General features: G+C 39.3%; 1 protein-coding gene across 1 annotated transcript in view; it reads right to left on the reverse strand.

Annotated features, from left to right (window-relative positions):
- Positions 1 to 12,982, reverse strand: part of col14a1a (collagen, type XIV, alpha 1a) — a 130,403-nt gene that overhangs the window by 89,691 nt on the left and 27,730 nt on the right. The window lies entirely within an intron of this gene.

The raw sequence follows: 12,982 nt of genomic DNA on the forward strand, positions 1-12,982 counted from the left end.
ACAAAACACATCAGAAAGTAAAAACAAAACAGGCCAGTTTCTTTTCATTCAGAACACAAATACAAACACACAGTCCGAACATCAGTTAACCACCCAACATCAAACACGTGTCCTGCATCTCGTATTCTTATCTTGCTCTGAAAACGTGTACAATAAATGATGTAAAAATGGCAGGTTGAGAGCCTCCTTTGATCTCTTGGTGTTTTTTTCAGTATCACTCAGCTTCTTGGAATGAATCTCCCACCAAGTTATTGGAGAACAGTCTCACTTTTCATTTTAAGGGAGGTATTGACACCTGAAACCTCCCACCTGAATGTAATAGTGAAGACAGATATGAGTCAATATGGTGGAAACAGCCTCACATACACATACACACACACACACACACACACACACACACACACACACACACACACACACACACACACACACACACACACACACACACACACACACACACACACACAGTTGTTTTTGCAGAAGACACCACATTATTTCTCTGCAGCCTTACCCCAAATGTAACTACTACTTTCCTAGCAATAACCCCTAACCTCTTACTCACCTTGAATTGAATGTTTTATTTTGTGGGGAATTGCCTTTTGTCCCCATAAAGTAGGCAAGTCTGAAGAATATGATTGTAAAAAGCTTCATGTCCTCACAACATAAGTAATACAAATACACACACACACACACACACACACACACACACACACACACACACACACACACACACACACACACACACACACACACACACACACACACACACACACACACACACACACACACACACACACTTCCATTAGTTCATTCATCATAATTCTATAACTGCTTATCTTGTCATCCTTCCTGGTGTGATAACCTGAAAATGAATAAATCCACTTAAAGTTGCATCATAAGTCACTTTCCTCTCTAGAAATGTAATAGTGAATAAGCCAGAACATGCTGATAAGGTTGGACAGTTGTGTCCTAATGAAGAAAAGCCATAAAAGTCAGAATGCTGACTAAAGAAAATTTGAATTGTTACTTTGGATTTTTGCTCCGAATAGTATGTTTAAAGAATTAAGATTAAGGAGTGGAACATACCATATAAATTAATGTAGATAATTCAGCTGTGACTAGCCTTATTAAATTACATTCGTAATTGAACAGAACAGGGACTGTATTCTTTTAACATCTCAAACAGGACAGATAAAGGTTCAAGATGCAGCTGGCTGCTGCTCTTTTGTTGCATTACTGATGGTTATGAAGGTAAAACAAAAACAAATTGAATGTAAAGAGTGCAGGGACTTATTAACTTAAACTGCATTAAACATACAAAATGCTACACACAGTTAGACATGCTTTGGGCAGGCAACCCTTTAGATTTTTTTTTTCCACTGAAGTGGGTCACATTTAGCACACCGCCTGTGATATTTGTGCCATCATCACAAGTATTCATTTAAAACGTTAAAGAAGCGATTTTCCAGACAAAGCCTTCTTTCTGCTGTCTATGTCTGTCTGACTGTTTGAACCATCCATCTGCTGCAGGCAGCAGACAAAAGAGAGACACAACAACAACAAGATTGGGAGATTGCTGAAGACAATCTTTGACTGGCAAAGGAGATGCCATTAATAAATACTTTAAAGCTATTGCTTCAAAATAGCCAAGAATATTATGAGTATCCTTCAAAGTTCAGGGACATGAGGGTTTGTTGTTTTGCCAAAACGTTAAGGAGGGGAAGAGAAGATGAAGAGATGGTGAAGAAGAGATGTAGCTTAGTTCTTGAGTTTCAGCAAAATGGCAAAAGGGTACGATGCCAAAGAGCATGAGGGCAATTCTCTGTAGAGGTCCACTTCTTACAAAACAAACAAGCATGGCCTTTAAAGAAGCTCCAGGGTTCCAGAATAAAAAGAATGAACCATAACTAAGCATCTATAAAAGCAATAGAAGACTCAGATCAACTGAGGGGCCACAGTTTGACACAAAGTGAGAGACATCTACAGGTGAGTGTAGTAACTGTGGCTAAACAGAGAGACTTAATGGCTGAGAACGAAAGAGTCAGACAGGGAGAGTGGGGTACTGTTAAACGTGAAAAGCCATCAAGAATGACAAAGGAGGTGGTAAACAGAGGATTAGAGGGTCTGTAATTACAGCTAATTACAGCTCACTGGCCATTCCCAAGTCTATCGTTGCCAGGGAGGTGAGAACGTCAACTAGACATAACGCTGGTCTTTTACATCTGAATCAATAATCAAAGTTGCCCCGGTCCTTCACATTATTCCTGCTGACAGTCACAGTCTGTTTAGGTGAATGTAAAAGGTTTTCTTTTCCTTAGGAAACTGTTTCTTTCTCGTTAAAAGCGGTGCTCTAAAGTTTGTGAACCCATTCGAATTTAATTTTTTGCTGTATGAATATGACCTGGAACATCATCAGTAAGCCCTAAAAGTAGAACAAATGATGATTAAACAAATGAGACCAAAATATTAGATGTGGTTGTTTTTTCATCACAAAAAAATGATCCAATATTAAATATCTCTGATTGGCAAAAGTATGTGAATGTCCAAGATAAGCAGCTAATTTGAAAGTGACATTAGACTCAGGTGTTTTCAGTCAATAGGATGATAATGTGGTGAGAGTGGATGCCCTGTTTTATTTAAAGGACAGGGATCAATCAAAGTCTGAGCTTCACGTTTGGGAAAGTACATCATGGCACGAACAAAGATTTCGGAGGACGTCAGAAGAAGAGTTGTTGGCCAACAAAGATCATTGAAAGAACAAGGTGTGTATAGTCTGCGTGGTCACAAAGGAACCAGCCATAACTTCTAAGCACCTAAAGGCCTCTCTTACATTGGTGAATGCTAATGTCCATGAGTCCAACAACAAAGGTGTCACAGCAGGGTTGCAAGGAGGAAGCCACTGCTCCCCAAAATGAACACTGATTCCCATCTGCAGTATGCTAAACATCACATGGACGAATCAGAATGGACGGATGAGACAAAAACAGGACAGTTCAGTTCAAATTAGAGGCGTTATGTTTGGTAAAAGGAAAACACTGTATTCTAGCATAAATCAAGTTTGAGCAACAATGACATAAACTTTACTTTAAAAACTTTGAGATACTCAATTTTGTCAAAATGTAGGTTCAAGATGCATCCCTGTGTTCTCCCTTTTATCATTAACCTACAGTGAGGGCAACCCATCAGGCTTTCCTGCTGTGTCATACACTGCTATATCTCAAACACCACTGATTCAATATTGACAGACACTTGGAGAAACTAATCCACTAATCCACTGCCGGTAATCCGAATATAGGAAAGGGATAACTTGAAGCAAAAGTGACTGCGGTTTTATACACACAAACTATGGTATTACTGTATGAGTATCTTGTTTTCAAGAAGGTGGAAGAGTGATGAGTTAGCTAGTGGTGAGAGATTATACCTATCTATTTAAAAGTTTTGTGAACCCAATTAAATTCACAGTGTGCCACAGGGTGTAGATGTGTGCATATATCATAAATTCAGAGAGCAACGTTGACAGTTTCCCCCATCAATTTAAATTGATTTAAATCGGGCGGCACGGTGGTGCAGTGGTTAGCACTGTCACCTCACAGCCAAAAAGGTTCCGGGTTCGAATCCGGTCCTGGGCCTTTCTGTGCGGAGTTTGCATGTTCTCCCTGTGCTTGCGTGGGTTCTCTCCGGGTTCTCCGGCTTCCTCCCATCATCCAAAAACATGCACCTCAGGTCAGGTTACCTGGCGCCGCGCTAGTGGCAGCCTGCTGCAGCATCTCCCCCCTGAGAGCCCCCCTGCTGTAGTGAAGAAATTTCCCCTCGGGGATTAATAAAGTGTATAAAATAAATAAATGAGCGGATAATAAACTTAGACTTGTTCAAATACAAGTATTTATCAAGAGTAGATTTACACTGTGATTTTTTAAAATGCAGTTAAAATATTCCAAGAAAACAATACAGATATTACTTAAATCTATACTAAATACTTAAACAAACCTGAAGTTTTAATGGTGCAACTTGATTTAGTAAATATGAAACTTGCAGGCTGTTGAGAAGAATTTAGAAACGACACATACAAAACTGCATCCTGATCCAGTTTGTCCATCTTTGTGAAAGTTTTACATTATGTCATAAACAAATTGACCCATTTGTGGAATTTTTCTGACTGGAACTGATCAACTAAGGATTTTTACAATTCAATTTGAATCTTTTTAGGAAATAAATCGCAATCACGTTAGATTTGAGTCTGCAATCATGTCGTAGATGTGTGTAAACAGAAACACAAAGAAAACAGAGAGAGGAGCGGGTGTAAATAGGAAATCACAGCCATGCATACTCAACATGCAAATGATCGTATTTTCCTCCCAACAATAGATGTTGGAGAGCGTGTCTTCCTACTGTAGTTGCTATTGAAATCCCTCTTCCCTGCTCTCTGCCTGACTGCCAGACAACAGCAGGCTGGTCAAAGGTCCCTCTGTTCCTTATAAGCCTCATCTGCCTTTCTTCTTCTCCTTCTCTACTCTACCTCTTTCTCCCCTTTTCTCTCCTCATCTAATGCCTTTGCTGAGGGTCAAAGTGCACTTACTGGGGAACAGTGGGGAACTGTGTCTGTGTGTGAGCATACCATATGAGGAAAAAAGTGTGAAATGGAGGAAGAGGATCAACTGAAGCGAGGAAAAAATAACAATTGTAAAAAGCCTGTATTTGCATTTGATGAAAAACCACAGATATATTAACAGATTCTGTATTGCTCAGTTGTTCTTTTATTCAAGTCTACAGTTACTTTCCACTGTTCTTCTCAGCCTCTCTTCACTGCTCCATCACTCTCTGTCCACCACTGTGGCTAAATAATAAGAGACAGGCTTTGTTTGCAACTGAAGTCTGAGACATTCCACTAAAGCAAAGTTCCATGGCAGAGCACAAGACATATTAATCTGTGTGTGTCCTTAAATGTTTTTTTATATGGAATTAGAAACATTTGGAAATTGCCGATTTCGTAATTTTTTTATCAGCTCTTTAATAGTACAGACCAGAGTCGAGGTTTGATTTGATACTATGATAAAGCGCAAAACGGACATTTGCCACAGTTTTTAATATCTACGTTCTAAATTAACCATTGAATGACATATCTGTACTTCAACAATCTTCCATATATGTATTCCAAAAAACTGATGTTTTGCTTTGTGACACTTTTTAACATGATGAATAGCAGAGGAACTATTCCTGTATTAAACACTGGCTTATTTTTCTCTCTCTACTGGAGAGTGTTTTCGAGTTCAGCCAGTAATTGGAGCTGAAACTGCTTTTCACTCAACCAAAGGGCTTACTGTTTTAATTTTTTTTAGCTTGCCTACCATCCTGAAATTCAGCTTCTGAATTCTTGTGAATTCTGAATTCTTGAGTGACTAACACCTGTATTTTGTGAGGTCACAGTGACCTTGAAGCACCAAACTCGCCCCCTGTTTCAGACAAGCACCGCTTAAACATTGTATGTCATCAAGCCAACTTTACAAATTTGTGTCTATATTCACTGATTGTGAACCAAGGGGTTGGCTGAACTGCGTCTGAACCTTATTTGCATAAAAGCGCATGATTAGAAAAGGTGCTGATTGAGTCTATTTACATGCGAGCACACAGTTGGACATACACCAAGAATATTTGGCATGCGAGAATATGATTAGACAGACTGTCCACCTGGTATTCATGAGAGAGTGACCAACCACATTTCTACAACTCACAGCCCACGGAGCAGTCTGCAGAGCTGTGGGAAAAAGTATGTGGCTCCCGGACAATTGAATTTACTTGTGTGGGAGTGGAGTAATGGGCATTAAAAATGTGACCGTAACAATGGAAGCTACTATTGGCTGAAATGTTTGACAAAGCAGACACAGCTATGCAGCGAAAGAGACTGTGAACAGTACTGTGAACTGAAAGAGAGAGAGATTATGAAGACAAGTAGTGACTATGAGTATCAGTTAGCATTGGGAGCTGTTGGAGCAACAAATAAACACACATATAATGCACATGAAGGTTTAAAAACAAAGTAGGCTACATGATTAATTAAAGCAAAGCAGATTGCTTTGTAATCTCCTACACCCAAACTAACACGCACACTCAAATTTATGGCGTAGTTGAGAAAGGTATAAGGGCACAATACACAAACAAATAAGTGCAGAGACTCACACAACACATCTTAACCCTTATCTAGTTCAGAAAACTTTCCTTCTTCCTTGGTCTCCTTGTCTCTCTGTTCTCATTAACAGTAGTTCTTCCCAGCCGGCCCTGATTTATTGCTGACCTCTATTTAGCCAGGGATCAGACAGACTGTGCTGTCATTTCAATCTCTCTCTGGTTACGTTTTATTTCCCCCGCCACTATGATTGTGTTTCAGTGTCTGGAATTAACATTGAGGACAGTGACAGGCATACAGATGGATGGATAGCAGGAGTGACAGTCTCCACATCAGTGAGAAATCTTTTTTTATTCTCCTCGACTGATTCCTGGGTGAACCTGCTTTTACAAGAGGACTTCACCTCCACGTTAAGGCTAACTCAACGCACACATAATTGGACACTTACTCTCAAAAATAGTTTAACACAAGTTAATATGGTTGATTTTGACATATTTCTCAGCATGGCATTAACTTCAGTGAAATAAAGAAAATAGAAATAATATTATACAGTGGGTGAACTTCCTATTTTATAGTCACCTCTGTAAAATGTTTTCTCAATACATAATTTCAGGATGAATAGTAATAAGATCAGTTTCTCCTGCCTGCTGTTTATCATGTAGAATCTAATGTTTTCATATAAGCAATTTCCTGTAAACTGTGGCATAAATGTCCACTTTAAATCAATACAGTCGGGTCCTTTCCACCTCATCTGATCATGTGTAGGTGTACTTGCTAAGTGCTCTCCTAAACTGAGATGAAAATGTGGACATCATTTAAAGAGACAGTCACAACCAAGTGAAGTGACTTTGCTGGCCAAAAAACAGACACATTTGTTCGTAATTTTGAATAAAAATGTCATTATGGTTGCATGTATTTGGTGATATAATGTTAATCTTAAAAATGTCTCCTGTATATATACAATGACTAATAAGAAAATCAGATGTTCTAAATCTCACAATCAGCCTCTGCTCCTTCTCTTTTTTCTTATTTCAAAATGATACATTTACAAAGTTTATTTATTTACCCCTTAAAATAACTATAGCAGTGTTCTTCTCTTCAAATCCATTCAATATTATTTATTAGGGGAAATGATACAAGTAATAGCGACATGACAGCACAAGGTTGTTTCATTTAAAGACCTACAGGCCTTTTTCACAGCAAACCTTTGAACTTGTCACAGTAGGAAGTGAACATGTAAATACAGACATTACCATTAACATTATCACCTAGCTTTGTCCTATTCAGTACTCCTAGTGAGTCATGGCAGTGTGACAGTGATCCGTCATGCACAACATCAGGACCCTGACACTGAAGAAGCAAAATCTGACACAGGACAGCCTTAGGTATCATCACCTATCTAAACATTTGATCAATACTGAACATGTTATTCTAAACAAAACAGAACTGTTTGATAGCACTGGTGGCTACAGAACAAGATGCACTGTAAGAAAGACCGTTTTTAGAGTTTTTTGGAGTTTAAAGGCCAGCTGTTTTGTCTTATACCGAGACAGTCCACACACACCGGTACTGAACTCAAATAGGTGACATTGATATTAATCCTCGATCCCATTAATTTCTAATATAACTGGTGGCAAAACAGTGAGTAAGCAATTTTCTCCAATATGTCAGGGTTATCCTTTAAGGAGGAATTACCTCAAGCGTCCGTGCTTTGGATGGTTATAATTAACATGTTAGTCATCACTCTTAATGCATGTGATATGACCCAAAACTTCAAATCAGCATCAAAATGGACGTGGAGACATAGTTAAAAATAATCCTTCAAGTGTTGTGAAAAAATGGACCCCAAAATGAGATTGTTTTGTCAATTACTTGTTGGTTCACCATCATTTATGCTGAAAATCCTGACAATAGCAAGAATTAAAAAACCATCTATAGCAAAGAAAAGATGTGAAAACTGCATACTCGCTTGAAAGCAATCTTTTTCTGGAAAATGAAAATGCAGTAATTGGACTGATTCAAAGAAAAAGAACAGCCACCATCTCAATGACACAACTTCATACCCGGCCGACGCTTTGAACAGCCTGAGGATCAACAAGAGCTCAGAAACAAGATTTCCTTTGTTTTATGAGCTTGATTGTTCAGTCGGGAAACAGACAGCAGATTGACACACCTGTCGTTTGTTCAGTGCCCCTCGGTGTAACTCAGACAAACTCAGCCATGCACACATATTCATATTCATGTGTGAGACCTGTGGGCCCACGTGCATGGGTCTATGTGAGTGCATGCGGTGCAATCCGTTGGGTTTTAAGGTGTAATCCGACAGTTGTTTCCAGAAGGTTTGTGTCATTCCACCAGAGACCTTTTCCCTGCTTGGCCTCCTGATCTTTAATACACCGTCTTGTTCTGTTGCACTTCACTGAACACACAGACACGCTGACAGAACAGACGCTGTATGTATGCTAAAAGCAAAACACGGCCTATAAACTGTTTTTGTCTCCACCTTTTTACCTCGTTCCTCCATATCTACCTGTCTCCGTTTGTCTCTCTTTGCTCTTTTCGTTCTGTTTGCCTTCCTTTAATCTCTCTGTCTGGTGCACACACACACACACACACACACACACACACACACACACACACACACACACACACACACACACACACACACACACTTGCTGAAATAGCGTGTTATTTTGAAAGTGATGCCCCTCTTATCATATCTGGTTATTTTTTAGCCCGACGCACACATTGTGAGATCTCTAGAGATGGGTATGGCGCTCCAACTGGGCTTGTTATGTCACCATTCAATACAATACTGGTTTAATTATTAGTTCCTCTGGAGGGACACCTTGCCAGCCCACCCCCTTTTATCCCTCCACTACCCTTTTATTTCTTCTTAGTAATGCACAAACTACTAGTTGTTTGATAGATGTATACATTCATAGACTCAAGGGAAGGAAAATAAGCCAGCAAATTGTGTAAGGAGGATTTATTGCAGCTAACCTATGAGTCATTGGAAAATCATGGAAATTAATGAAAAAACAGAGCTGTGATTTGTCTGTCTGCCATGAATGAGAAAATACACTTAAAATATATTTTGATCCTGTAATGCGCTTCTTTTCTAAATAGAGGCGTGGATAATTTTATCAACCTAAAATAGTATGTGGTGTAATTTCAAACAACAGTTTAAGGTCTGAGGTGCTTTTTCAGCTTCAAAGTTGAAAACAGGAGCATCACAAGAGGAGGAAAGGAGGCAGAGTAAAGGAGGGAAAATAACAGAGAGGAAAGGTGCATGGAGAGCAAACAGAGGAATGTAATGAATGCATAAAAGGGTAGGGCGGAGAGGGAGGCAGAGAGGATCAAGTTTGTGTCTATGATGTGGCAGGAAATTCAGATCACTAAGATTTGGATACAGATAACAGCAGGACAACAAAGGAAGAAGAATGTGTAAATTATTCAAATTAAACGGCCTTTTAAGTTAGTCCATTTGTAGTATAATGTTGTATTGTTTCCTCTCACCTGTGCAGGGGCTGCAAATGGAAATTAGCCAGTAGCTACATCTGGAAAAAAAAAACATCTTTCCTCTTTTTGAGATGAATGCATCTTATTCATTATCATGTCATAAATAAATCTAATAAACTAAACTAAGACGTACCTTTGTTTCCTTATGTAAAATTGCTGATTTAAAAAAAAAAATGTCACCTTAATACAAACATTAGTTATAAAGGTAGGTATTTCTCTTTGTGATTATGGTTTGCCATTTGAAACTTGAAGTTTATGTAAAAATGTTCTATTGCACACTTCCCTCTTCCTGTCAAACACATTGTTTTTATCTTGGCTCATTTCTGATTAAACGCCTGCGACGGACTTGATGTGGCACTTATAGTCGCAGAGTGGCACAGTGTCCCAGAGAGGACGGAGGGAAGAGAAGCGATAGCATGGAAAATCAGGGAGGAAGTGCATGCTAATTATTCTAATTGACCTCTGCTTAAGAAGTCCTTGCCACTAATGACCGATATTCCATTAGCACATCCACACACACATGCACTTGTTAACTACTGTCATACAATTAGCTCAACTCACCCATGAATCACCCTCTTTTAACAGAGGACATGAACAGAAATCTGGCTAGTACAGAGACCACACACACACACACACACACACACACACACACACACACACACACACACACGTCCAAATGAGCAATCACTGATCTGCTCTTAAGTCTCTGACCACACCTCCAACACATTTGAGGATGGTATTTCTTTAGTTTCTTTCAACAGGAAGAATTCAGTTGCTGGAAAATGTCCAAAACAAAGTGTAAAACAGGAATTGCAATGATAGAAAAAGTGAAACGAGACAAATGGAGATGAAATGTGTATTTCTGGAGTACATTTACCTGAGCTTACTTTTTGTTACCCAGCTTCTTATTTTCATTTATTTAAATATTTTTCTTTAAATACTTCTCTTTAACTCTGTCTTTACTAGGCCTTACAGACATCACATAAGCTCATGGAAATTGTGCATTTTCACATTAGTCACATCATTAGTTTCACATCAAATTAGAATTTCTTGGAACCTCTCATGCTCTTAGCCATGTCGTACATATTTGGCTCCTTTTGCTCTCAAATGGAAAAGACTGATGTAATGTTAAAGCAACATTATGCAACTGTTTCACCTAAAAATAACAGATTCAAAATCATTTCGATGGTGCACTAACTTGTAACTGTGCCCTGAATGCCTGTTCTTCTTCCACTGTATGCAACTTGGGTTGAGCGAATAGGATCTCCAGCGAAAAGTGTATAATGCTTTACGACACTACGTCCAACTCCACCAAATATCTCATCAGCTTGCGATGAGATGACACTGGCTGCATATTCTCATTACTGACATCAATGCGCAATGAGACAGTTGACAGAGGAAGGAGAGAAAGTGGCTGAGCAAGAGGTTGTAAATATCGGACTGGCTTTTAGTTGTTGAAGAGAGCTTTGTAAAAAAAAAAAAAAAAAAACTCAAAGACAGACGGCAGGCTAGCCTTCTTGACTAGAGTTGGACTAGAAATTGGCATTAGCCATCTTATTTTGTCTTGTTGTGTTGTCGCTCTTTGCTTGGTTGTGCTAGCCAAGTTGTTTGCTCACTAGTTTTTGATCATAAGCCAAGTTAGCTCATTTCAGCAAAGGTTTAGCTGCAACGTAGACATCTCCAATTTTGGAACTGGTATAAGTGCTCTTGCATCATTTGGAGTCTAGCTATGTTGGCCAGCTTGCCATGTTTGTAACACAGCTTGAAAATAATCCAGGTTTTGTAAGGCTAATTTAGTTGAACAGCTGCATCTGTTAGCAGCTCATGTTTTTGGCTTTTCATGAGTTTAAAGCTCATTTGCTTGTTTTATTGTAATTTGAATTTTGTGTGATTACCACATGTGGCCACAGAGGCCACTGTTGTTGTTTCTGTTCACCAAAAGTTGCCTTATGTTGCTTTGAGAGACGTCTAAAAGAAATGATATCATCCCTCATGAGTTAATTTGTTACCTGCATGTTATTGAATGGGCGGCATGTATTTACTGTATTTGTCACCTTTCTTTCGTGGTATCAGTTCTGGCCTCTTTCCTTGGTCTCTCTACCTACATGTCAGCCTAAATACATGTCTCTGGCCACAAACCATTGGCATCTTGTGTGTCCACTGAGCATCACACTGACTGAATGGTGAAGGCTGGGAATTGAATTAAATAGAGAGCAAAATGCACAAAGGCTGAGGAAGGCTGTAACTGGTAATTCTGTGGAAACTAATAAGGCAATAAATAAAGCAAGGCACACAGCCACAAAGAGATGGAGAGCTTCACACTAAATGGATGTTAAAGCTGGAAATTAACAAGGTGAGAAATACAGAGAGATGAACACACACACACACACACACACACACACACATCTAGCTAGGGAGTGTCAGAGCTGAAATAAATGATAATGTTAGGAATTAAGGCGGGCTATAAATACAGAGACCTCTCTCTGCAGGTGTGTGTTTGTTACCCTCTGCAGAATTGATGGATACTCTCGGACTCTCCCTCTCTCTCGCTGCCAGCGTGGTGAATGTCAACAGAATCTCATTGGCCTTCAGTTCAACTTTAACTACGTCTGTCCCTTGGGTTCAATCTGTGTGTCTGCGTGTGTGAGCGCTGGTTTCAAGCTTCAGTCGGGGAGTGAGGAAGGCAACGCTCCACTCACATCCCGTTAGATAATATGTATTGAAAAAAGGCACCGTAGCATGGAGGAAGAGAGGCTTTTGCCCATTATTGCTCAATGATTTCCACTTGTGTGTGTCTGCTGTTGGTTCGGCGCCCTGATTACTTTATGTATGCGAGTAAGTCAACCATTTAATGAGTGGATTGGTAGGAGTCTATCCATTTAAGAGGTCTGAAAGGCATCAGTAGCTTGTTGTCAATATCCAAGACTTTAAGCACAACCATATTAAAAGTGATGATTCATCAAAACAAGGTATTTGTTAGAATATGTTGAAATGTAGTTTTCTTAAATCAAAGTTAAACTGAAACCCATTCAGAGTGTTTCTTCAAGTGGATCATGTTATAACTTTATGTCAATGTTACAAACTATTTATTATTAGCATTACTATTTTAATCTCTGTGGTCCATACAACAATGCAGCCTTTTCAGGATTTAGCAGACCCCAGTATTGAGTTACAATATCTGTTAGGTCTTTATGGTCTGCAGGGTGACAACCATCTGTCTTACTACTGGGGGCTACTGACCCACATTTGTAACAAATACATGGACACACCTACAGATGCAGCGCGCACACACACACACACACACACACACACACACACACACACACACACACACACACA

Source organism: Brachyistius frenatus, unplaced genomic scaffold (assembly GCF_029030835.1).
Source record: "Brachyistius frenatus isolate BFR_SWC_R1_liver_20210118 unplaced genomic scaffold, ASM2903083v1 Contig_14, whole genome shotgun sequence".
NCBI classification, from domain to species: domain Eukaryota; kingdom Metazoa; phylum Chordata; class Actinopteri; family Embiotocidae; genus Brachyistius; species Brachyistius frenatus.